We start from the raw sequence: 24,957 nt of genomic DNA on the forward strand, positions 1-24,957 counted from the left end.
CAGACTGATTTGCACAAGGTTAAAGGTTAAATGACTCACAGCCTTCCAAGCCATTACCCTCTGCCCTCCACCACATGACCTTTCTTTTATTTTACCAGACAAGAGTCACTGCCCAGTATTTATAGAGCCCCATATTGGGACTCCTGCTGAATGCCTGTGCACCAGTTGCAAAATGCTGGTAAGGCCCCAGTATGCTACATTTCTTAGTGCTTACTCCAAAGGTGAACTCCAAAATGGTCAATTTTCCCCTGGCAAGATCAGGTTTCAGACAGGATTCCCCATGGGCCTGGGGGTATTTTGGGTTACATATATAACAGATGTATTCTGTCCGAGTATATCTATTTTCATTACCACTCCAAGTTAAGAAAATAAAAAAACAATGGAAGAGAGGCTATGTGCACAGTATTCTCCCACAGCCCGGCTCACAGCTGTCAGGCTTTTGACTAATTTGGCAAGAGAAAGTTCAGTCTATAATGGTGCAAACAGTTATTGTAAATAAAATAATGGAAACAGTTTAAACAACTCTTTCTAAAGATTTCAGTATAAAAAGAAGGTGAGAGAAAGGAATATAGGTAGAGGCTATCTTAGGGTTCAGAGAAAATATTCACGTGGTTTGAATTAGACAGACTAGAACATGTGTGCATGCCAAGAGGACAAGCCATAAAGAAAGAAAGAGTTGTTGGTAGTATCAGGTCCCTTAGGAAGCATAATGAAAATGGGATCCAGAGGAATTAGAATTAGAAAAGCAAAGGAAACTTTAGAATCCCTCATGCTCTTCCTTTCCAAATTGGGCCAGGCAGAATGGCTCCTGCAAAGAAAAGTGGCAAGAAGAAGGGCTGTTCTGCCATAAATGACGTAGTGACCCGAGAATACATCATCAGCATTCACAAACGCATTCACAGAGTGGGCGTCAAGAAGTGTGCCCCTGGGGCACTCAGAGAGATCCGAAAATTTGCCATGAAGGAGATGGGAACTCCAGATGTGTGCATTAATACCAGGTTCAACAAAACTGTCTGGGCCAAAGGAATAAGGAATGTTCCATACCGCATCTGTGTACAGTTGTTCAGAAAATGTAATGAGGCTAAAGATTCACCAAACAATCTCTATAATTTGGTATATATCTGATTACTTATATACTTGTTACCATTTTCAAAAATCTACAGACAGTCAATGTGGATGAGAACTAACCACTGAGCATCATATACATCAAATAAGTTATAAAATTGCCTATATATATATATGGAAGTTGATATGGTTTTGCTGTGTCCCTACCCAAATCTCATCTTTTTTTTTGAGATGCAGTCTTGCTGTGTCACCCAGGCTAGAGTGCAGTGGCGTGATCCCAGCTCACTGCAACCTCTGCCTCGTGGGTTCAAGTGATTCTACTGCCTCAGCCTCCTGAGTAACCGGGATTACAAGTACGTGCCACCATGCACAACTAATTTTTGTATCTTTAGTAGAGACAGGGTTTTGCCATGTTGGCCAGGCTGGTCTCGAACTCTTGACCTCAGGTGATCCACCACCTCGGCCTCCCAAAGTACTAGGATTACAGGCATGAGCCATGGCTCCCAGCCCAAATTGAATTGTCGTTCCCATAATCCCCACGTGTGGCAGGAGGGACCTGGTGGGAGGTAATTGAATCATAGGGTGATTACTCCTATGCTGCTGTTCTGATAGTGAGTTCTCATGAGATCTAATGGTTTCATAAGGGGCTTTTCCCCTTTTGCTCGGCACTTCTCCTTCCTGCCACCATGTAAAGAAGAATGTGTTTGCTTCCCCTTCTGCCACGACTGTAACTTTCCTGAGGCCTCCTTAGCCAGGCCGAACTGGGAGTCAATTAACCTCTTTCCTTTATAAATTACCCAGTCTCAGGTATGTCTTTATTAGCAGTGTAAGAACATACTAATACAGAAACTTTTCAAAAAATTGTCACAAAAGGGAAGGAAGTTGGATGTATCCTCATGGAGGTAAATGGATTTGTTGTTGTTGTTGTTTTTTGTTTTTGAGACAGAGTCTCACCCTATTGCCCAGGCTGGAGTGCAGTGGCACAATCTCAACTCACCACGACCTCCACCTCCTGGGTTCATACAGGCACACACCACCATGCTTGGCTAACTTTTGTATTTTTAGTTGAGACGGGGTCACACCATGTTACCTAGGCTAGTCTTGAACTCCTGGCCTCAAAGGGATCTGCCTGCCTCAGACTCCCAAAGTGCTGGGATTACAAGTGTGAGCCACCACACCTGGCTGAGGTAAATGCTTTAATTACAGAAAATTGAAATAAATATCTGGCCCATAACTATACTTTCTCTATGAAGTTGATGGATGTGCTGAGGGTATGGGTGTGAATGCCTGATTCAGGATTTGGGAAAATGATGAATATTTGAATAGGCTTGTATTAGTTTTCTATTGCTGCCATAACAAATTGCCACAAACTTAGTGGTTTAAGACAACACGAGTATATTACATTTCTACGGGTCAGAAGTCTAAAATGGGTCTAGTGGTCTAAAAACAAAATGTCGGCAGGTCTGTGTTCCTTTCTGGAACCTTTTCCATCTTGCAGAGGCCACCGGCATTCCTGGGCTCTTGGCCCCTTTCTCCATCTGCAAAGCCAGCAGTATAGCAGCTCTGTGACCCTGCTTCTGTCATCACGTCTTTGATTTTCTTCTGCCTCCCTCTTCCACCTTTAAGGACCCTTGTTATTACAATAGGCCCACTGGATAAGCCAGGATAATCTCCCTATTTTAAAGTTATTTAGGCCAGGTACAGTCATTTGGGCAGGCTTACACCTATAATCCTAGCACTTTGGGAGGCCAAGGCGGGTAGATTACGAGGTCAGAAGTTCAAGACCAGCCTGGCCAACATAGTGAAACCCCGTCTCTACAAAAAATACAAAAATCAAGTGGGCATGGTGGCATGAGCCTGTAGTCCCAGCTACTTGGGAGGCTGATGCAGGAGATCACTTGAACCGGGGAGGCAGAGGTTGTCGTGAGGCAAGACTGTGCCATTGCACTCCAGCCTGGGCAACAGAGCGAGACTCCATCTCAAACAACAAAAGAAAGTCATTTGATTAACAATCTTCATTTCATCTGGAACCTTAATTCTCCTTCGCTAAGTAACCTATCATTCACATTCTGGGGAATAAGACATGGACACCTTTGAGAGGTCATTTTTCTGCTCACCACAAGGCCCCAAGGAAATGGAAGAGGATGCTAATGGAGGGACCCACTGGCACCCATTGAGTTGGTATGAAGAGTGTTTTAAACTGAAACGTTTAAGATACAGAAAGAAGCCTTTCTGGAGCTTCCCTTATTTGACTAAAGGCAGAGCTTTCAGAGAGTGAAGCTGCCATAAATTCCCTCTTGGGGAGCTTCACTGCCAATAAGGAGACTTTACTGCCTGGAAGAAAACTCCACTGCCAGGAAGGAGACCACTTGCACCTGAATGACAAATTGCATAACTGAACATATCACCAGTTGTCATACCATCATTTCTTTCCCTAAAAGCCCATTTGTCTTTCTATAAAAACATATTTGTTTTCCCATAGATCCCTTTCCTCCTCTCTTTTCCCATATTATTGGCATATAAATTCTCATCCTTAACTGTACAGAGAGTCTCTTCACCTGAATAAGTGTAAATAAACCTTGTCTATTCTCCTGTTCATCCATCGATTGCCAGTTAATTTACAGGCCCCCAAGCACTGGACTTAAGTTGGCAGAGGAAGTTTTTCCTCCCAACACTAATATGAGACAGAGATTGCACAGCAACACCAAGGCCCCTACTACTTGGGATGGGACTCTATAAACAGTGGTTTGAAAGCTGCAAATGGGCATGGCTTTCTCATTCACAAAGATGTAAAGGTAAAGGGTTAGATAAATTCTAGGGTACGGTTTTGTTGGGTGGGTAAGGCAATGGAAAGATGAAGCAAAGGAGTCGTGTGAGTGAAGTGATTCATCGTCATAGGAAAGCGAAACCAGGAATAGGTAGGGAGAAAAAAAGTACATGGAGGGGTCACATGGAGATGGCAAGAGCTGAAACAGGAGGATCAGGTCACTGAGTGGGATGCTGGCATTTAATATTCACATTCCAGGTTTTGATAAGGTCTCACGGTTTGAGCACAAGAGTGAAGTTATGGAAGTGGAAGGGAAGTGTATTTGTTTTCTATTGCTAGAGTAACAAATTACCATCAAGTTAGTGTCTTAAAAAAATACCCATTTATTATCTCCCAGTTGTGGAGGTCAGAAGTCTAGACTCTGCTCAGGGTATCACGAGGCCAAGTCAAGGTATCAGTCAGCTGAACTCTTAGCTGGACACTCTTCAACCAAGCAGAGTCAGGTTGTTGGCAGAATCCATTTCTCTTTGGTTCCAAGACTGAGTTTCCTGTGTCCTTGCTGAATGTCAACCAGGGGCACCCTCAGCTCCTCTTGGCTGCCTGCATTTCTTCTCATGTGGCCCCTCCACTTTCAAAACAGCTTGAGTCTCGCTTTTTTTCCCAGGCTGGAGTGCAGTGGCATGATCTCGGCTCACTGCAACCTTCGCCTCCCAGGCTCAAGCAATTATCCTGCCTCAGCCTCCTGAGTAGCTGGAACTACAGGCATGCGTCACTATGCCCAGCTAATTTTTGTTATTTTTAGTAGAGACGGGGTTTCACCATATTGGCCAGGCTGGTTTCAAACTCCTGACCTCAGGTGATCCACCCACCTTGGCCTCCCAAAAGTGCTGGGATTACAGGCGTGAGCCACCACGCCCAGGCTCTTTCTGCCTTTTAAAGGGCTTATATGATTAAATCAGGCCTACCTTTACAATCTTGGTATTTTACAGTCAACTAACTTAGGATTTTAGTTATAACTTCAAAATCCTTCAGATCAGTACCTGGATTAGTGTTTGATGAAATAACTAGGGAATGAACTGGAATTATAGGGGTTAGGGGAGAGGGAGATCTTTAGAATTCTGCCTATCCTGGAGATGGAGTTGAGATCAGAGAGCACAGAAGCTAGGGTGATGGGATGATCATCAAAATAAACACAGAAGTTAACCAAGATAGCAATAATCTTGGAGAGATGAGAAAGGTCAAAAAGCAGGTGTCAAAATCTTTTAGACATGGAAAGTGAACAGAAGGTGGGTTTTACACAGAGAGAGACAGCATGGGGGAGGGGGCAGGGGATCATGGGGGTAGTAAGAGCCCAGATGCTGGAGCCAGAGCACCTTGGTTCGTATAATTTGCTTTATACAGCAGATAAGAGACCAATTAAGAAGTAACTCATTTGGTTATAAAGTTTATTTGGGGCCAGGTACAGTGGCTCACACCTGTAATCCCAGCACTTTGGGAGGCCGAGGCAGGTGGATCACGAGGTCAGGAGATCGAGACCATCCTGGCCAACATGCTGAAACCCCATCTCTACTAAAAATACAAAAATTAGCTGGACGTGGTGGCATGCGCCTGTAGTCCCAGCTACTCGAGAGGCTGAGGCAGGAGAATCACTTGAACCCAGGAAGCGCCTGTAGTCCCAGCTACTCGAGAGGCTGAAGCAGGAGAATCGCTTGAACCCAGGAGGCAGAGGTTGCAGAGAGCTGGGATCTCACCACTGCACTCCACCCTGGTGACAGAGGTAGGCTTCCTCTCAAAAAAAAAAAAAAAAAAAAAAAAAAAAAAAAAAAAAAAAGTTCATTTGGTTATAAAGTTTAAAGTTTATTTGGTTATAAAGTTCACTTCTAAAAATTAGATTGCAGTGAAATAAAGAAAAAAACCCCTAGGTATTGATAATTAACCTGCAGGGTCAGAAAGTACAGTAGAGTATATAACATTTGTCTCTGCAGATAGGCTAAAAGGTTAAATGTTAAGAATTCACCAAACTACATTTCAGTACTTATAAAAGTCTTTTGTTTAACTAAATTTTGTAGGGAAGTATAACATCTGTACCAAAAAAGTACAGGAAATCTAAGTGGATAGCTTGATATATATTTACGAAGTGAACACACCTGTATACCTATCACTCAGATTAAAAAAAAAAAAAGTGTACTAGCAATGCCACATAAGCCTCCCACAAGCTCCAGCCCTTCCAAAGGTAACATCTATTACCATTAAAGGTCATCCCTCCCAAAGGTCATCCCATCCATTCTGACTTCTATCATTATATATTAGTTGTGTCTGTTTAAAACTGTATATAAATGAAGTAGTTATTATTATTATTTTTTTTGAGAGAGAGGGTCTCACTCTGTCACCCAGGCTAGAGTGGAGTGACACAGTCTCAGGTTATTGCAGCCATGGCCTCCTGGGTTCAAGCGATTCTCCTGCCTCCGCCTCCTGAGTAGCTGGGATTACAGGCATGCACCATCATGCCTGGCTAATTTTTGTATTTTTAGTATAGATGGTGTTTCACCACATTGGCCAGGCTGGTCTGGAACTCCTGACCTCATGATCCACCCACCTTGGCCTCCCAAAGTGCTGGCATTACAGGCATGAGCCATCATGCCCAACCAAGCAAGTAGTTACCATTTTGAGACTGACTTCTTTCATTGAATATTATCTGCATGAAATTTATATATTTTGCAAGTCACAAAGGCATATTCATTCTTATCTTTATGTAGGATTCCACTGTATGAATACTATATAATTTATTTATCTACTCTTGGTGGGCCTTTGGGTACTTTCCAGTTTGGCAATACACCCTAAAGTGTTAGATTGGAAAAGAGTTCTAATGGTCAATTAAACCCATCATCCACAAGTATGGCTAAATGGAGGCCCAAAATGTGAAACTACTTTTTCCCTTTGATTATGCTCCAAACAGCACAAACAAAACAGAAAAATAGCAAGACGATCAATATTGTAGAAGAAAGTAAGTAAGTAAACGATGATTCCATTTCTCCCTCAAGCAGATGTCATCCAACCCCTCATTAAGCAATGTTGTTTTGAGGGCTCCCTTACATTAGGTCCCATGTTTGGCACTAAAGAAGAGAAATAAGACACAGGTCCAGGCACAGTGGCTCACACCTGTATTCCCAGCACTTTGAGTAGGCCGAGGTGGGTGGATCACCTGAGATCAGGAGTTCGAGACCAGCCTGGCCAACTTGGTGAAACCCTGTCTCTACTAAAAATACAAAAATTAGGCGGGCATGGTGGCATGCACCTGTAGTCCCAGCTACTCGGGAGGCTGAGGCAGGAGAATTGCTTGAACCCGGAAGGCGAAGGTTGCGGTGAGCCAAGTTGTGCCACTGCACTCCAGCCTGAGTAGCAGAGTGAGACTCTGTCTCAAAAACAAACAAACAAACAAACAAAAAAGCTGTATTTTTAAACTTTTTTTTCTTTCCTCCTTTCTCGCCAGTCTCCAGACACAGCTTTGAGATGAACCACACATGTGTTTTCTGTTGTCTTGAAATACGCCTTTGAATGTGTTTTAACACTCTATTCCCTCCCCTTTCCCACCTTATGCTCCCATGCCTTATGCACATTTATTTACCTGGATGCTAGTTAAGCTCACATCATACTCACTTATCTGGTCATATATTTCTTTAGAATGTTCAGGGGCCTAATCCTGACACAAAAACAGGCACTTCTGGGATTCTCTCCCCAGCCGGAGATTACTTCTAGGCCAGAGTTCACTCCCAGCTAGATATTGACTGCAAGACGGACTGGGATTGATTTGTAGCTTGGATGAGCCCACGAAGGTGCTGGCCCCTTCACCAGATGGAACAATAATTCAAGATAAGCTACTGGGGCAAGCCCATGCCACCTGGCACCTACTAGCCCCCTTGCCTCTCCTGCATTCAGAGCCCCTCTTCTGAAACCCCTGCCCTCTCTCCAGAAATTGGAAAGTGGACATTTTTGTAATGTATTCTGACCACTTTCCTCCTTGCCGGCAATGGATAACAAAATTCACTCTTTATCATACCTCACTCTTGTTATTTTGTCTTCATTCCACAGGCAATGAGCAACCGGCTCCTCTTTCAGTTATAAACGTAATGTTTTAGAAAGGTTAATCTTATCAACATAAATGCCCGTAATTAGCAGATGGGATAAAGAAAATGCACTGGTGTATATGTATATACCATGAGGGTGTAAGATATATACACCATGGAATACTATGCAGCCGTAAAAAAGAATGAGATCATGTCTTACAGGAACATGGAAGGAGCTGGAGACTATTATCCTTAGTAAACTAATGCAGGAGCAGAAAACCAAGTGTCACATGTTCTCACTTATAAATGGGAGCTAAAGGATGAGAACTCATGAACACAAAGAAGGAAACAACAGACACTGGGGTCTACTAGAGGGCGCAGGTTGGGAGGAGGGAGAGATGCAGAGAAAATAACTTGGGTACTAGGATTAATACCTGGTTGATGAAATAACCTGCACCACAAACCCTTGTGACACGAGTTTACCTATACAACAACCTTTCACATATGCCCCTGAAACTACAGTAAAAGTTAAAAAAAAAAAAGAAAGAAAAAGAAAGGTTATTCTGTTCATGTACAGAATGGATGGGGGGATGTGGGAAGGCAGAGATCAGTCCGGAAATTAAAAAAAAAAAAATGATTGAACTAAAGAGATGACTTAAACTGAGAAAAGAGGCATCAAAGAAACATTGTAAATGAAGAATTTACAGAAGCTGGTGACTGATAGAACATTGAAGGTAAAAGACAAAGAAGCTAGAGCTGACATCAAGGTCTGAAAATCTTGGGATTTCACAAATGGAAAATTACGAGGTATAGGAAAGCATGTCTTACATCTCAGGATATTTCCATATATTACCTAGTTCAGTGCCTTGAACACAAGGAATACTCAGTAAATATTTGTTGTCTGAATAATAAAGATGAGCTTATGTAATTCAGGAACCTATCTACCCTCACCTGAATCTGCCTTGCTGTGAAAATGGAGAAGAGTTTCATGAAAGACTGACCTTTCATATGATCCATTTCTGACTACTATAAATATTTTATTGCCTATAGAGATAAGACTTTATTTGTGGGAGCAACTAAAGTTAAAGTACAATCAGCATTAAATAAACTTATGATTCATTATACAGTGACCTGGCATTTTTTCACATCTGGTTGGCATACCTAATATATGATGTCAACATCTCACCTAGAACTATATTTTAGTCTTCCCTATGTCATCATAATATTAGACTAAGAAGCATTATACTGTGTGTGACAAGGCCATCAGCCAATCTATTTTCTTTAATTCTTAATTTTAATTTTTGTGGGTACACAGTAGGTGTATATACTTATGCATACATGAGATGTTTTGTACAGGCACGCAATGTATCATCATCACATCATGGAGAATGGGGTAGCCATCTCCTCAGGATTTTATCCTTTGTGTTATAAACAATCCAGTTATACTCATTTCATTATTATAATATGTACAATTAAATTGTTATTGGCTGGGCGAGGTGGCTCACACCTGTAATCCCAGCACTTTGGGAGGCCGAGGCAGGTGGATCACCTGAGGTCAGGAGTGCAAGACCAGCCTGGCCAACATGGCGAAACCCTGTCTCTACTAAAAATACAAACAGTTAGCTAGGTGTGGTGGCAGACGCCTGTAATCTCAGCTACTCGGGAAGCTGAGGCATGAGAATTGCTTGAACTTGGAAGGCGGAGGTTGTAGTGAGCCGAGATGGTGCCACTGCAATCCAGCCTGGGGGACAGAGGAAGGCTCTTGTCTCCCTGCCAAAAAAAATTATTATGGACTATAGTAACCCTACTGTTCTATCAAATACTAGGTCTTATTCATTCTATTTTTTTGTACCCGTTAACCATCCCCACCTCCTTCCCACCCCCCAATACCCTTCCCAGATTCTGATAACCATCCTCCTACTCCCTATCTCCATTTCAATTGTTTTCATTTTTAGATCCCATAAATGAGTGAGAATATGCAATGTTTGGCTTTCTGTGCTTGGCTTATTTCACATAGCATCATGATTTCCAGTTCCATCTATGTCGTTGCAAATAATAGGATCTCATTCTTTTATATGGCTGTATAGTACTCCATTATGTATATGTACCACATTTTATTTATCCCTTCATCTGTTGACAAACACTTAGGTTGCTTCCTAATTTTGGCTACTGTGAACCATGCTGCAACAAACATGGGAGTGCAGATATCCGTTTGATATAATGATTTCCTTTCTTTGGGGTACATACCAAGCAATGGGATTGCTGGATCATATGGTACCTCTATTTTCAGTTTGTTGAGGAGCCTCCAAAATGTTCTCCATAGTGATTGTACTAATTTACATCCTCACCAACAGTGTACAAGGGTTCACTTTTCGCCACATCCTTGCCAGCATTTGTTATTATCTGTCTTTTGGATAAAGCCATTTTAACTGAGGTGAGAGGATATCTCATTGTAGTTTTGATTTGCACTTCTCTCATAATCAATGATGCTGAGCACCTCTTCATATGCCTGTTTGCCGTTTATGTATTGTCTTTTGAGAAATGGCTATTCAAATCTTTGGTCCATTTTAAAATCAGATCATTAGATTTTTTTTCCTATAGAGTTGTTTGAGCTCCATATATACTCTGGATGTTAGTCCCTTGTTAGCTAGATAGTTTGCAAATATTTTCTCCCTCTCGGTGGGTTGTCTCTTCACACTGTTGTTTCGTTTGCTGTGCAGAAGCTTTTTAACTTGAAATGATCCCATTTGTCCATTATTGCTTTGGTTGCCAGTGCTCGTGGGGTATCACTTAGGAAATTTTTGCTGAATCCAATCTCATAGAGAGTTTCCCCAGTGTTTTCTTAGAGTACTTTCATAGTTTGAGGTCTTAGATTTAACTCTTTAGTCTGTTTTGATTTGAATTTTGTACATGGCAAGAGATAGCAGTCTAGTTTCGTTTTTCTGCATATGAATATCCAGTTTTCCCAGCACCATTTGTTGAAGAGGTGGTCTTTTCCTCAGTGTATGTTCTTGGCACCTTTGTCAAAAGTGAGTTCACTGTAGGTGTGTGGATTTGCTTCTGGGTTCTCTATTCTGTTCCATTTGTCTATATGTCTATTTTTATACCAGTATGATTCTATTGGTTACTATAGCTCTGTGGTAAAATCAGAAGTCAGGTAATGTTACGTCCTCCAATTTTGTTCTTTTTGCTGAGGATAGCTTGGCTATTCTGGGTCTTTTGTGGTTCCATATAAATTTTAGGGTTGTTTTTTCTATTCTAACAAAGAATGTCATGATATTTTGATAGAGATTGAATTGAATGTGTAGATTATTTGGGGTACTATGAACGCTTTAATAATATTGGTTTTTCCAATCCATGAACATGAAATATCTTTCCATTTTTTGGTGTCCTCTTCAATTTCTTTTATCAGTGTTATATAGTTTTCATTGTAGAGATCTTTTACTTCTTTAAGTTAATTCCTAGGTATTTAATTTTATTTGTCACTACTGTAAGTGGGATTTTATTTTCAGATTGTTCACTGTTGGTACATAGAAGTACTACTGATTTTTGTATGTTGATTTTGTATCCTGCAACTTTATTGGTTTATCAGTTCTAATAATTATTTTGTGGAGTCCTTAGGTTTTTCCAAATATAAGATCATCACATCTCAAACAAGGATAATTTGACTTCTTTCCCATTTGGATGACCTTTGTTTCTTTGTCTTGGCTGACTGGTGTAGCTAGGACTTCCAGTGCTATGTTGAATAACACTGGTGAAAGTGGACATCTTTGTTGTGTTCCAGATCTCAGAGAAAAGGCTTTCAGTTTCTCCCCATTCAGTATGTTACTAGTTGCGGGTCTGTCATAAATGACTTTCATTATATTGAGGTATGTTCCTTCTATACCGAGTTTTCTAAAAAGGTATTTGTCATGAAGGGATGTTGAAAGTGATCAAATGCTTTTCCAGCATCAATTGAAATAATCATAAGGTTTTTGTCCTTCATTCTGTTAACATGATATATCACAATGATTGATTTGCATATGTTGAACCATCCTTGCATCCCTAGGATAAATTCCACTAGGTGATAATGAATGATCTTTTTAATGTATTATGAATTCTGTTTGCTAATATTTTGTTGAGGACTTTGCATCAGTATTTATCAGAGATGTTTCCCTATAGTTTCATATTTTTTATGTGTCTTTGATTTTGGTATCAGGGTAACACTGGCCTCACAGAATGAGTTTGGAAGTATTCCCTATTTTTTGAAATAATTTGAGTAGGATTGGTATTAGTTCTTCTTTAAGCATTTGATAGAATTCAGCAATTAAGTCATCGGGTCTAGGCTTTTCTTTAGTGGAGTCTAGTGCACCCAGATATATAAACCAAATATTATTAGAGCTAAAGAGCTAGGCCCCAGTACAGTAATAGCTGGAGACTGCAATACCCCCAAGATCATTGGGTCTTGCTTTTTTTTTGAGACAGAGTTTCACTCTTGTTGACCAGGCTGGAGTGCAATGGCACAATCTTGGCTCACAGCAACCTCCACCTCCTGGGTTCAAGCAATTCTCCTGCCTCAGCCTCCCAAGTAGCTGGGATTACAAGCACCCACCACCCTGCCGGGCTAATTTTCGTATTTTTAGTAGACACGGGGTTTCGTCATGTTGGCCAGGCTAGTCTCGAACTCCTGACCTCAGATGATTCACCCGCCTTGGTCTCCCAAAGTGCTGGGATTACAGGCGTAAGCCACCACGCCCGGCCAGGTTTGCTTTTTTTTTTCCTTTTTTTTAATCCATTCAGCCATTCTATGTCTTTTGGTTGGAGAATTTGGTCTATTTACATGCAATGTTAGGCCGGGCGCGGTGGCTCACGCCTGTAATCCCAGCACTTTGGGAGGCCGAGGCGGGCGGATCACAAGGTCAGGAGATCGAGACCACGGTGAAACCCCGTCTCTACTAAAAATACAAAAAATTAGCCGGGCGCGGTTGTGGGCGCCTGTAGTCCCAGCTACTCGGGAGGCTGAGGCAGGAGAATGGCGGGAACCCGGGAGGCGGAGCTTGCAGTGAGCTGAGATCCGGCCACTGCACTCCAGCCTGGGCGACAGAGCGAGACTCCGTCTCAAAAAAAACAAAACAAAACAAAACAAATACATGCAATGTTATTATTGGTAGGTAAGGACTTAGTCCTGCCATTTTATTATTTATTTTCTTTCTTTTTTTTTTTTTTTTTTTTGTGGTCGTCTTTCTTTCCTTACTGTCTTCCTTCTAGTGAAGGTGATTTTCTCTGGCGATATGATTTAATTTGTTGCTTTATTTTTCTTGTATTTGTTGTATGTTTTAGGGTTTGGGATTACTATGAGGCTTGCAAATACTATCTTATAACCCATTATTTTAAGCTGGTAATACCTTAACACTGTTTGTGTAAAGAAACAAACAAGCAAAAAGGAAACTAGTAAGACTCTATGCCTCAACTTCATCCTATTGCTTTTTACCTTTTTATTGTTTCTATTTATATCTTATTTACTATGTCTTGCAAAGTTGTTGCAGCTGTTCTTTTTTATTGGTTCATCATTTAGTCTTTCTACTTCAGATAAGAGTTTGCACACCACAGGTACAGTGTTGTAATAGTCTGTTTTTCTGAGGACTTACTATTACTGGTGAGTTTTGTACCTTCAGATGAGTTCTGATTGCTCATTAATGTCGTTTTCATTCTGATTAAAGTACTCCCTTCACATTTCTTGTAGGACAGGTCTAGTGTTGATGAAATCCCTCAGCTTTTGAGTTGTCCCACAGCTTTCATTTGGGAAAGTCTTTGTGTCTCCTTCTTGTTTGAAGAATATTTTTGCCAGATACACTATTCTAGGGTAAGAGTATTTTTCCCCTCAGCATTTTAAATATGTCATGTCGCTGGGCGCAGTGACTCACGCCTATAATCCCAACACTTTGGGAGGCTGAGGTGGGTGAATCACTTGAGGTCAGGAGTTCGAGACCAGCCTGGCCAACATGGTGAAACCCTGTCTCTACTAAAAATACAAAAATTAGTTGGGCACGGTGGCATGCGCCTGTAATCCCAGCTACTCCGGAGGCTGAGGCAGGAGAACCCAGCAGACAGAGGTTGCGGCGAGCCGAGATCACGCACTGCACTCCAGCCTGGGCAACAGAGCGAGAATCTGTCTCAAAAAAAAAAGAAAGAAAATGTCACGTCACTCTCTCCTTGCCTATAAAGTTGCCACAGAAAGTCTGCTGCCAGATGTATTGCACCTCTATTGTATGTTACTTGTTTCTATTCTCTTGCTGCTTTTAGGTTTTATTCTTTATCCCTGACCTTTGGCAGCTTAATTATTATTATTATGAAAGATAGATAGGTAGATAGATAGATAGACAGACAGACAGACAGATGGATAGATAGATAGATAGATAGATAGTTTTTTGTTTTTTGTTTTGTTTTTTTTTGAGATAGAGCTCCTGCCCAGGCTGGAGTGCAATGGCATGATCTCTGCTCACTGCAACCTCCGCCTCCTGGGTTCAAGTGATTCTCCTGCCTCAGCCTCCCAAGTAGCTGGGATTACAGGCACCCACCACCACGCCCAGCCAATTTTTTGTATTTTTAGTAGAGATGGAGTTTCACCATGTTGGCCAGGCTGGTCTCGAACTCCCGACCTCAGGCGATCCACCCACCTAGGCCTCCAAAAGTGCTGAGATTATAGGCATGAGCCACCGTGCCCAGACTCTCTCTCTTTCTCAAAATATCTTATTGCATTGTACTCACCTATATTTGGACCAAGTTTGAGGACCCGTAACTGAAGTCACAGAAGGCAAAACTGTGGATGAGTGCGGACTACTGTATACAGTCTGATAGAACTTCTTTCTAATCCTTGCATATTTTCCACATCTTTATCTCTCTGTAGCAGGATCTTGGGTAATTTCCTCATGTACATTTTCCAGGTCACTAATTCCTTATACAGTTGTATTAACCTCCTATTTAATCTTCTATCCATTTGAATTCTTAATTTCAATTATCAGAGTTTTAATTTCTATGATTTTTATTTTTTATTTTAGAGATGGGGTCACTCTCTGCTGCCAGGCTGAAGTCCAGTGGCACAATTCATAGCTTACTGCAGCTTCAAACTCCTGGATTCAGGGAAGCCTCCCATCTCAGACTCCAGAGCAGCTGGGACTACAAGCGCATGCCAACATGCCCTGCTAATTTTTTTTTTACAACTTTTTTGGAGACAGGGTCTCACCACATTGCCCAGGCTGTTCTCAGACTCCTGGCCTCAAGCCATCCTCCTGCCTCAGCCTCCAGAGCGCTGGGACTACAGGCACACACCACCACAGCTGGCTAGGGTTTTTTATTTCTAAGAATACTATTTCGTTCTTTTTCAAATTGGCTATTTGATTGTCTCCTGTTCTTCCTCATGTTTTCAATGCCATCTTCACATTTTAAAACATTTCAAGCAGAGTTATTTACTTTAATTCTGATAATTATAATATCCAAAGTCTTTGTGTTTCTGGTTCTATTATCTATGGCTTGCTTGATCTCTTTTTTTTTAATTATGAATTTTTTGTTGGCTGCCTATCTGTAGGAATTCTTTGAGGACTGAGGAGGATACACTTATCTGGGAAAGTTTGTGTTTGCTTTCAGATACCTGGGAATATTACCCATCCTGACAGCCTTTGAATTACAGACGTGTGGGGCCCAGCATGATGGTATGTGCCTATAATCCCAACTACTCAGAAGGTTGAAGCAGGAGGATCACTTGAGGCCAAAGGAGTTCCAGGCCACAGTGTGCTATGATTGTGCCTGCAAGTAGACTCTGCACTCCAGCCCGGGCAACATGGCAAGACCCCATCTCTAAAATTAAATAAATAAGGCTGGGTGCAGTGGCTTATGCCTGTAATCCCAGCACTTGGGAGGCCGAGGCAGGTGGATCACCTGAGGTCAGGAGTTCGAAACCAGCCTGGCCAACATGGTGAAACTCCATGCCTACTAAAAATACAAAAATTAGCTGGGCATGGTGGCAGGCGCCAGTAATCCCAGCTACTTGGGAGGCTGAGGCAGGAGAATTGCTTGAACCTGGGAGGCGGAAGTTGCAGTGAGCCAAGATCATGCCACTGCACTCCAGCCTGGGCAACAAGAGCAAAACTTCGTCTCAAAAAAAAAAAAAAAAAAAAAAAATTCCTGGGCTGGGTGGCTCACGCCTGTAATCCCAGCACTTTGGGAGGCAGAGACAGGTGGATCACCTGAGGTCAGGAGTTCAAGACCAGCCTGGCCAACCTCATGAAACCCCATCTCTACTAAAAATACAAAAATGAACCGGGCACAGTGGCACCCACCTGTAATCCCAGCTTACTCAGGAGGCTGAGGAAGAAGAATTGTTTGAACCAAGGAGGCAGAGGTTGCAGTGCACCAAGTCATGCCACTGCACTCCAGCCTGGGAGACAGACAAAGACTCTGTCTCAGGGGAAAAAAATTAATTAATTAATTAAATTAGTAAGTAAATAAAGTATAGACTTGTGGTTTTTCAATCATGCAAAGAATGTTGATTCAGATCCCAAACCACTTAAGATCTGGCCAGTGGTTACACATTCTTAAAGGAGGCTTTATTTCTTCTTTTTTAAAACTTCAATTCATAGCCCAGTCCAAGATGGAAATGTTTTCTCTGCTTTTACAGGATGGGTTCTTTTTCTGGCGTGCCCATTCTGAGCTCCAGACAGTATGCATGAAGATAAGCTTTCATTTTGTGCAGACTCAGGGCTTTGTTCCCTATCTTCTCTGTGTGGTAGACTTTTTAGGTCATAAATAGCATTGTAGGGTTCAAGGCACACAGGGACTTCGAAGAGTAATTTAATTGCCTGCTCTCTGCTCCTGTTCCATTACCGATCTTAGTGGACTCATCTAAACATTGAAAAGCAGTTTTTAACACATTATCAAGTATTTTTCATTATTATGTAGGTCAAGTGGTTTCAGGATTTCTAACACTGCAATATCGCTAAAAATAGAAGTCCTCAATTGTATTGGTCATCCTATTCACTTTTTCTTGTTATCATGGAAATTTTGAAACATTTCCAAAGTAGAACGTATAGTATGACAAACTCCTATGTATCAATCATCAACTAGTAGCCAATCTTTGTTTCATTGATATCGACCTTTTTTCCCTCTTTCCCACAGATTATTTTGAAACAGATTTCAGAAAGCAAACTACTACACAATTGATTTACTTAAGAAATGGAATTATGTTCTGTGTGATTGCATCTAAATAGTTCCATTAACCACATCCTTTTGCCTTCCATTGTTTACTGTAAAATTATGAATCTAAAAAATTGAGTAGATTCAGGTCCAATCACTTGACAATAATACATTCTAGTCACTGTATACCTCCATTAGGAAGCTCCGAATGCCTACTTTTATTCATCACTATTTTCAGATATCTATAACAGATATGGATTCTAACTTTCAAGCAAACTCCAACACTATTATCACATCTAAACAATGTACAATTTATTTTTACTTTTATTTTATTTTGGTGGAAGTGCCAGGGACTGCAATTTTCTCAATAGCATCAAATATCCAGTCATTGTTCACATATCTCTAATTGTTGGCCAGGCATGGTGGCTCATACCTGTAATCTCAACACTTTGGGAGACTGAGATGGGAAGATCATTTGAGCCCAAGAGTTTGAGAACAGACAGGGCAATGTAGTGAGACCCTGTCGCTACAATAAAAAAGAAAACAGGCCAGGCGCGGTGGCTCACACCTGTAATCCCAGCACTTTGGGAAGCCGAGGTGGGCAGATCACAAGGTCAGGAGATCGAGACCATCCTGGCTAACACGGTGAAACCCCGTCTCTACTAAAAATACAAAAACTTAGCCGGGCGTGGTGGCGGGCACCTGTAGTCCCAGCTACTCGGGAGGCTGAGGCAGGAGAATGGCCTGAACACGGAAGGCAGAGCTTGCAGTGAGCCGAGATCGTGCCACTGCACTCCAGCCAGGGCAACAGAGTGAGACTCCATCTCAAAAAAAAAAAAAAAAAAAACAAATATCACTGATTGTCTCATAATTTTTAATGTTTAAATTTTCAAATCAAAATCCAAATAATGTCCATATTACTTTTGGCTGATGTGTCTCAGACTTGTTTAGTTGAAAGGATCCCACTCACGCTCTCTTATTTCCCCCTTACAGTTTGTTATGGACAGAATTGTGTCCTCGAGAAATTCATGTTGAAGTGCTATTTTCAATACCTCAGAATGTGACTTTATTTTGTATATTTGTAGACAGGGTTTTTGAAGAAGTGATTAAATTAAATGAGGTCTTTATGGTGGGCCTTAATCCAACCTGACTCGTGTTCTTTTTTTTCATTTTATTTGACTTTAAGTTCTGGGATATATGTGCAGAATGTGCAGGTTTGTCACATAGGTATACACGTGCCATGGTGGTTTGCTGTACCTATCAACCTGTCATCTAGGTTTTAAGCCCCGCATGCATTAGGTATTTGTCCTAATGCTTTCCCTCCCCTTGCTCCCCATCCCCCAACAGGCCCTGGTGTGTGATGTTCCCCTCCCTGTGTCCATGTGTTCTCATTGTTCAACTCTCACCTGTGAGTGAGAACACTCAGTGTTTGGTTTTCTGTTCCTGTGTTAGTTTGCTGAGAATGATGGCTTCCAGCTTCATCCATGTCCCTCCAAAGGACATGAACTCATTCTTTTTTATGGTCACATAGCATTACAGGCATGCGCCACCACGCCCAGCTAATTTTGTAGTTTTAGTAGAGACAGACAGGGTTTCTCCATGTTGGTCAGGCTGGTCTGGAACTCCTGACCTCAGGTGATCCGCCTGCCTCAGCCTCTCAAAGTGCTGAGATTACAGGCATGAGCCACCATGCCCAGATGATGATAGTTTCTTTTGCTGTGCAGAAGCTCTTTAGTTTAATTAAATCCTATTTGTCAATTTTGGTTTTTGTTGCAATTGCTTTTGTTGTTTTTGTCATGAAGTCTTTGCCCATGCCTGTGTCCTGAATGGTATTGCCTAGGTTTTCTCCTAGTGTTCTCATGGTTTTGGGTTTTACATTTAAGTCTTTAATCTATGTTTAGTTAATTTTTGTATAAGGTGTAAGGAAGGAGTCTGGTTTCAGTTTTCTGCATATGGCTAGCCAGTTCTCCCAGCACCATTTATTAAATAGGGAATCCTTCCCCATTGCTTGTTTTTGTCAGGTTTGTGGTGTTCTCATATGAAGAGGAAATTTGGAAACACAAAGAGACACAGTGAGAAAATAAATTTCTGTTGTTTAAATCAAGTATTGTATTTTATTATGGCAGACCTAGCAAACTGCTACACAATTGATTTACTTAAGAAACAGAATTGTTATGGTCTTTATATGATTGCATCTAAATAGTTTCATTAATCAATCACATCCTTTTGCCTTCCATTGTTTACTGCAAAATTTTAAATCTAAAAACTTGAGTAGATTCAGGTCCAATCATTTGACAAGAATACATCCTAGGTGTTGTATACTTCCATTAGGAAGCTCCAAACGCCTAATTGTCTCTCTTCTTTTGATGATTATTACTAGACCCATTAAGTATTTCATTAGGGGTTACAAATTTGTAGTAGGCTACATTTATAACCCCTTCTTCATTTATTAGCTGGAAATTTTATTTAAAGAGAACACTTCATTAAGAATTTGTTTACCTCGAGGTCCAGTATGTTCAAAACAGGCAGGGTAACTGCTAGATTCTTTTCCTTTATTTGTTTTCAAAATAACAAGTTTGATTCTATATCACAATCCAAAAGTGACTGGCCAATGAATTGTTTATCTTCATGAACTCATGGATTTAAACACATAATGTATTTACTATTTAAACACATAATTTAAACACCTAATTATTTAAACACATAATTGCATTTATTCTTATTGATTCCCAAAATACCTTGGCCAGTGGAAGGCCCTTCAAATTGCCTTCAAGTTAGTAGTCTCCGGGTGCATTCTTGCTTTCTAGCATAACAACATGTTCCAGGCTCATTTTTCATTTCCTGCCTCAGATCTGGAACCAACCATTTATCTAAGAAGCTCTGACGCCTTTGAGTGAGAAATAGCATTTAGGAAGCATAATTTGTATTCTTCTGTTTTATTTCTGAAATAAAAATGTCTGAAGCAAGCACGGCATTAGGTTATGATGGGATAATGGTTGTGGGGACACTACAGACATTTGCTATGTTATTCATCCTTTGTGTGTGTCATGTTTCCAATACTCCATATATAACAACCCTTGTGAAAAATTCCTCACAGAGTTCTCTACAGAAAAGTGTTGTTTCTCCTGATGTATTGATAGTAATGATTAGAAAATTAGTCCTGAAATGCTCCATCTACACATGGTAATTTTTGTTTTTAATTATTATGATTATTCTCATTTTTTTTCTTTGTTTGTGGAGACAGGGCCTTGCCATGTTGCCCAGGCTGGTCTTGAACTCCTGGAATCAAGCAATCCACCTGCCTTGGCCTCCCAAAGTGCTGAGATTACAGGTGTGAGCCACTGCACCCAGCTTGATATGAGTACTGATTATTCTTAACCCAGTATCTACTAATATCATTTCCTCCTCTCCTGTTCTCTTCATAATTTTTTTATTTATCTCATGTCATCTTTTATCAACTCTTTTAATGAAAGCTATTAACTTACTTTTAATAGGCAGATAATAAATACAATAATGAAACCAAAGAGAATGCTTTTTTTTTTTTTTTTTTATGACAGGGTCTCACTCTTTCACTCAGGTTGGAGTGCGATGGCCCAGTTACAGCACACTACAGCCCCAGCCTCCTGGATTCAAGTGATCCTCTCACATAGCTGGGACCACAGGCACATGCCAGCACACTGGGCTAATTTTTTTTTTTTTTTTTGTAAATACAGGGTCTCAGTATGTTCCCCAGACTGGTCTTGAGCTCCTGGACTCAAGCAGTCCTCTCGCCTTGGCCTCCTACTTCTGGGATTATAGGTATAAGTCACTCCACCCACCCTCTACAAATTTTAAAGTAAACTTAATTTTAAATGTCACATCTTCCTTAATAATGAAATATGCTTATTCTATACTTAATTTCCTGAAGTCATAGTATTTCTCCATGTGCTTTATAAATGGTGTCAAGTTATAGAAAGTATTCTCAATCATGAAAGAAGTCAGGTTAGTCAATGTCCACGAACACTAGTTGAAAAATACTACTTAACATCAAAACCCAGTTAATCAAAAGAGATAAAAAGAGTTCTGGAAAAGAGAAGCAAAAAGACTGATAACACACATTAAATACATTTATATAAAAATGAATGACCGGGTGCAGTGGCTCATGCCTGTAATCCCAGCACTTTGGGAGGCCAAGGCGGGTGGATCACGAGGTTGGGAGATCGAGACCAACCTGGCTAACACAGTGAAACCCCGTCTCTACAAAAAATACAACAAAAATTAGCCGGGCGTGGTGGCGGGCGCCTGTATTCCCAGCTACTTGGGAGGCTGAGGCAGGAGAATGGCGTGAACCTGGGAGGCAGAGCTTGCAGTGAGCTGAGATCGCACCACTGCACTCCAGCCTGGGCGACAGGGCGAGACTCTCCCAAAAAAAAAAAAAAATGAATATTACCCTTGTGGAAATTATGATTATATTGTAGAACATAATTGAAATATTATAAACATAAATATTTTTATGTAATAAAAACTAAGCAAGAGAGAGAGGTGGTGGAACAAGATCACTGAATTGGAGCCTTCATCAATTGTCCTCCCCACAGGAACACTAAATTGAACTACTATCCACCCCAAAAAACACCTTCACAACAACCAAAAATCAGATGAACGATCATAGTATGGGTTTTAACCTCACATCATTGAAAGCAACGCTGAAGAGGGAAGGAAAGACAGTCTTGAATTGCAGACACCACCCCTCCCCAATCTCACGGCAGTGGCCACATGCCATGGAGAGAGAATCTGTGTGTTGGGGGAGAGAGAGCACAGTGATTATGGGACTTTGCATTGGAACTCAGTGGTGCCCTGTCTTAATGGAAAGGAACACTCCGCATTGGAACTCAGTGCTGCCCTGTCTTAATGGAAAGGAACACTTCACATTGGAACTCAGTGCTGCCCTGTCATAATGGAAAGGGACACTCCGCACTGGAACTCAGTGCTGCCCTGTCTTAATGGAAAGGAACACTTCGCATTGGAACTCAGTGCTGCCCTGTCGCAGTGGAAGGAACACAGAGCAGAACCAATGCTGATGAAGGGAGCATTTAGACCAAATGTAACCAGAGAGAATTTGCCTATCCCAGTGGTCAGGACCAGAGTTCCAGCAAGCCTTATCACTGTGAACTAAAGTGCTCTGGGGCTCTAAATAAACTGGAAAGGCAGAATGGGCCACAAAAACAGCAATTCCTGGAAGTTTTGGTGCTATGCTGGGCTCAAAACCAGTGGACTTGAAGGGCAACATGACCTAGTGAGACACCAAGCTGGGGCAGCTAAGGGAGTGCTTGCACCAACCCTTACCCAAGCTCAGGCAGTGCAGCTCATAGCTCTGGGAGAAACTCCTCCCTTCCACTTGAGCAGAGGCAAGGGAAGAGTAAAGATGACTTTGTCTTGCAACTTCAATACCAGCTCAACCACAGTAGAATAGGAAACCAGTCAGAGTTGTGAGGCCCTAGCTCTTGGATAACATTTCTAGAAACACCCTGGGCCAGAAGCGAAATTGCTGCCTTGAAGGGAAAAACACAGTCCTGGCAGGATTTATCACCTGCTGACCAAAGAGCCCTTGGGCCCTCAATAATCAGTAGTGGTACCCAGGCAGTACTTGCTGTGGGCATTTGGTGAGACTCAGAGACTTGCTGGCTTAAGCTGTGACTCAGCACATTCCTAGCTGTGGTGGCTATGGGGAGTGGCCACTTCTGCTTAAGAAAAGGAGTACTCTCAAGTGTAATGAAGACTGTCTTACAGCTTAGGTACCAGCTCAGCACAGTGAGGTAGAGCACCAAATGGGCTCTTGGGGACCCTGATTCCAGGCCTTGGCTCTTAAATGATATTTCGGGACCTGCCCTAAGCCAGAGGGGAGCCCACTGCCTGAAGGGAGAGTCCCAAACCTAGCAGCAATTCAATACAAGCTGTGACTGAAGAACCCCGGGGCAGGCAGTACTTGCCACAGGCTTGGGACAGTACTGGGCAATAGGGAGAGACTTGTGGAAATGAAAGTGCGACGGACTTTGTCTTATTGCTTGCGTTCCAGCTCAGCCTCAGTGGAATACAGAACCTGGTAGATTCCTGAGGTTTCCAGCTGCAGTCCCTGGCTCCCAGATGACATCTATGGACCTGCCCAGGACAGGGAGAACTTGCTGCCCTGAAGGGAAGGACACAAGCATGGCTGACTTCACCACCTGCTGATTGTCGAGCCCTAACACCTTGAGTGAACATAGGTGGCAGACAGGCAGTGGTTACCATGGGCCTTAGGCAATACCCAGTGCTATGCTGGCTTTAGGTCTGACCTAGTGCAGTCCCAGTGGTGGTGGCCACAGGGGTGCTTGTGTTACCCCTCTCCTAGCTCCAGGTGGCTGAGCACAGAGAGAGAGACTCCATTTGTTTGGGAGAAAGTAAAGGAAGAGAACAAGAATCTCTGCCTGGTAATTCAGAGAATTCTTCTGCATCTTATCAGAGACCACCAGATTTTATCTCTGTGAGTCTGCAAGAGCCACAACGCGATAGGGCTTGGGGTGCCCCCTAATACAGATATGACTACAGTGACAAAAAATTTAGATTACAACACCCAATTCCCACCGTACACCTGGAAAGCCTTCCCAAGATGGGTAGGTACAAACAGGCCCAGACTACAAAGACTACAATAAATACTTATCTTCAATGCTCAGGTGCTGATGAACACCAGCAAGCATCAAAACCATCCGGGAAAACATGACCTCACCAAATGAACTAAATAAGGCACCAAAGACAAATCATGGAGAGACAGAGCGAAAGAAAGATGGAAAGAAAGATGACCTTTCTTTCAAACAGATAATTCAAAATAGCTGTTTTCAGGAAATTCAATGAAATTTAAGATAACAAAAAGAAGCAATTTACAATCCTATTTATAGGAATCAGAGTCCTAAAAATGTAACAAAACAATTGAAATAACTAAAAGGAATCGAACAGAAATTATAGAGTTGAAAAATGCAATTGACATACTGAATAATGCATCAGAGTATTTTAATAGCAGAATTGATCAAGCAGGGACATAACTAGTGAGCTTGAAGACAGGCTATTTGAAAATACACAGGCAGAGAACACGTGCACACACAAAGAATAAAAAAGAATGAAGCATGCCGACAAAATCTAGAACATAGCCTGAAAGGGGCAAAGCTAAGAGTTATTGGCCTTAAAAAGGAGGTAGAGAGGGGGTTAGAACTTTATTCAAAGGGACAATAACAAAGAACTTTCCAAAACTAGAGAAAAATACCAATATTCAAGTAAAAGAAGGTCACAGAACACCAAGCAGATTTAACCCAAATAAGATTACCTCAAGATATTTAATAATCAAACTTCCAAAGGTCAAAGATAAAGGATCCTAAAAGCAGCAAGAGAAAGGAAGTAAATAACATACAATGGAGCTCCAATATTCCTGGCAGCAGACTTTTCATTGGAAATCTATAGGCCAGGAGAGAGTGACATGACATATTTAAAGTGCTAAAGGAAAAGAACTTGGATCCTAGGATGGTATGTCTGGAGAAAATATCCTTCAAATATGGAAAAATAAAGACTTCCTGAGATAAACAAAAACTGAGGAATTTCATCAACACCAGGCCTATCCTACAAGAAACAATAAAAGGAGTACTGCAATCTGAAAGAAAAAAATGTTGCCAAGGTGCAGTGGCTCATGCCTATAATCCCAGCACATGAGAGGCCAAGGCAGGAGAATTGTGTGAGCCCAGGAGTTCAAGACCAGCCTGGAAAATATAGTGAGACCTTGTCTCTACAAAAAAAATTTTAAAAATTTTAAACTTTTTATGGAAATGATGGTGTGCACCTGTAATAGCAGCTAGCTACTCAGGAGGCTGAGGTTGGGGGCTTACTTTAGCCCAG

General features: G+C 41.5%; 1 protein-coding gene and 1 pseudogene across 1 annotated transcript in view; one reads left to right on the top strand and one right to left on the bottom strand.

The window, feature by feature from the left end:
• Nucleotides 1-24,957, bottom strand: part of ABCG2 (ATP binding cassette subfamily G member 2 (Junior blood group)) — a 138,609-nt gene that overhangs the window by 63,590 nt on the left and 50,062 nt on the right. The gene's annotated exons all lie outside the window — the stretch shown is intronic.
• On the top strand, nucleotides 390-1,293 carry LOC108586010 (annotated as a pseudogene).

This window comes from Papio anubis, chromosome 3, assembly GCF_008728515.1.
Source record: "Papio anubis isolate 15944 chromosome 3, Panubis1.0, whole genome shotgun sequence".
Taxonomy (NCBI): domain Eukaryota; kingdom Metazoa; phylum Chordata; class Mammalia; order Primates; family Cercopithecidae; genus Papio; species Papio anubis.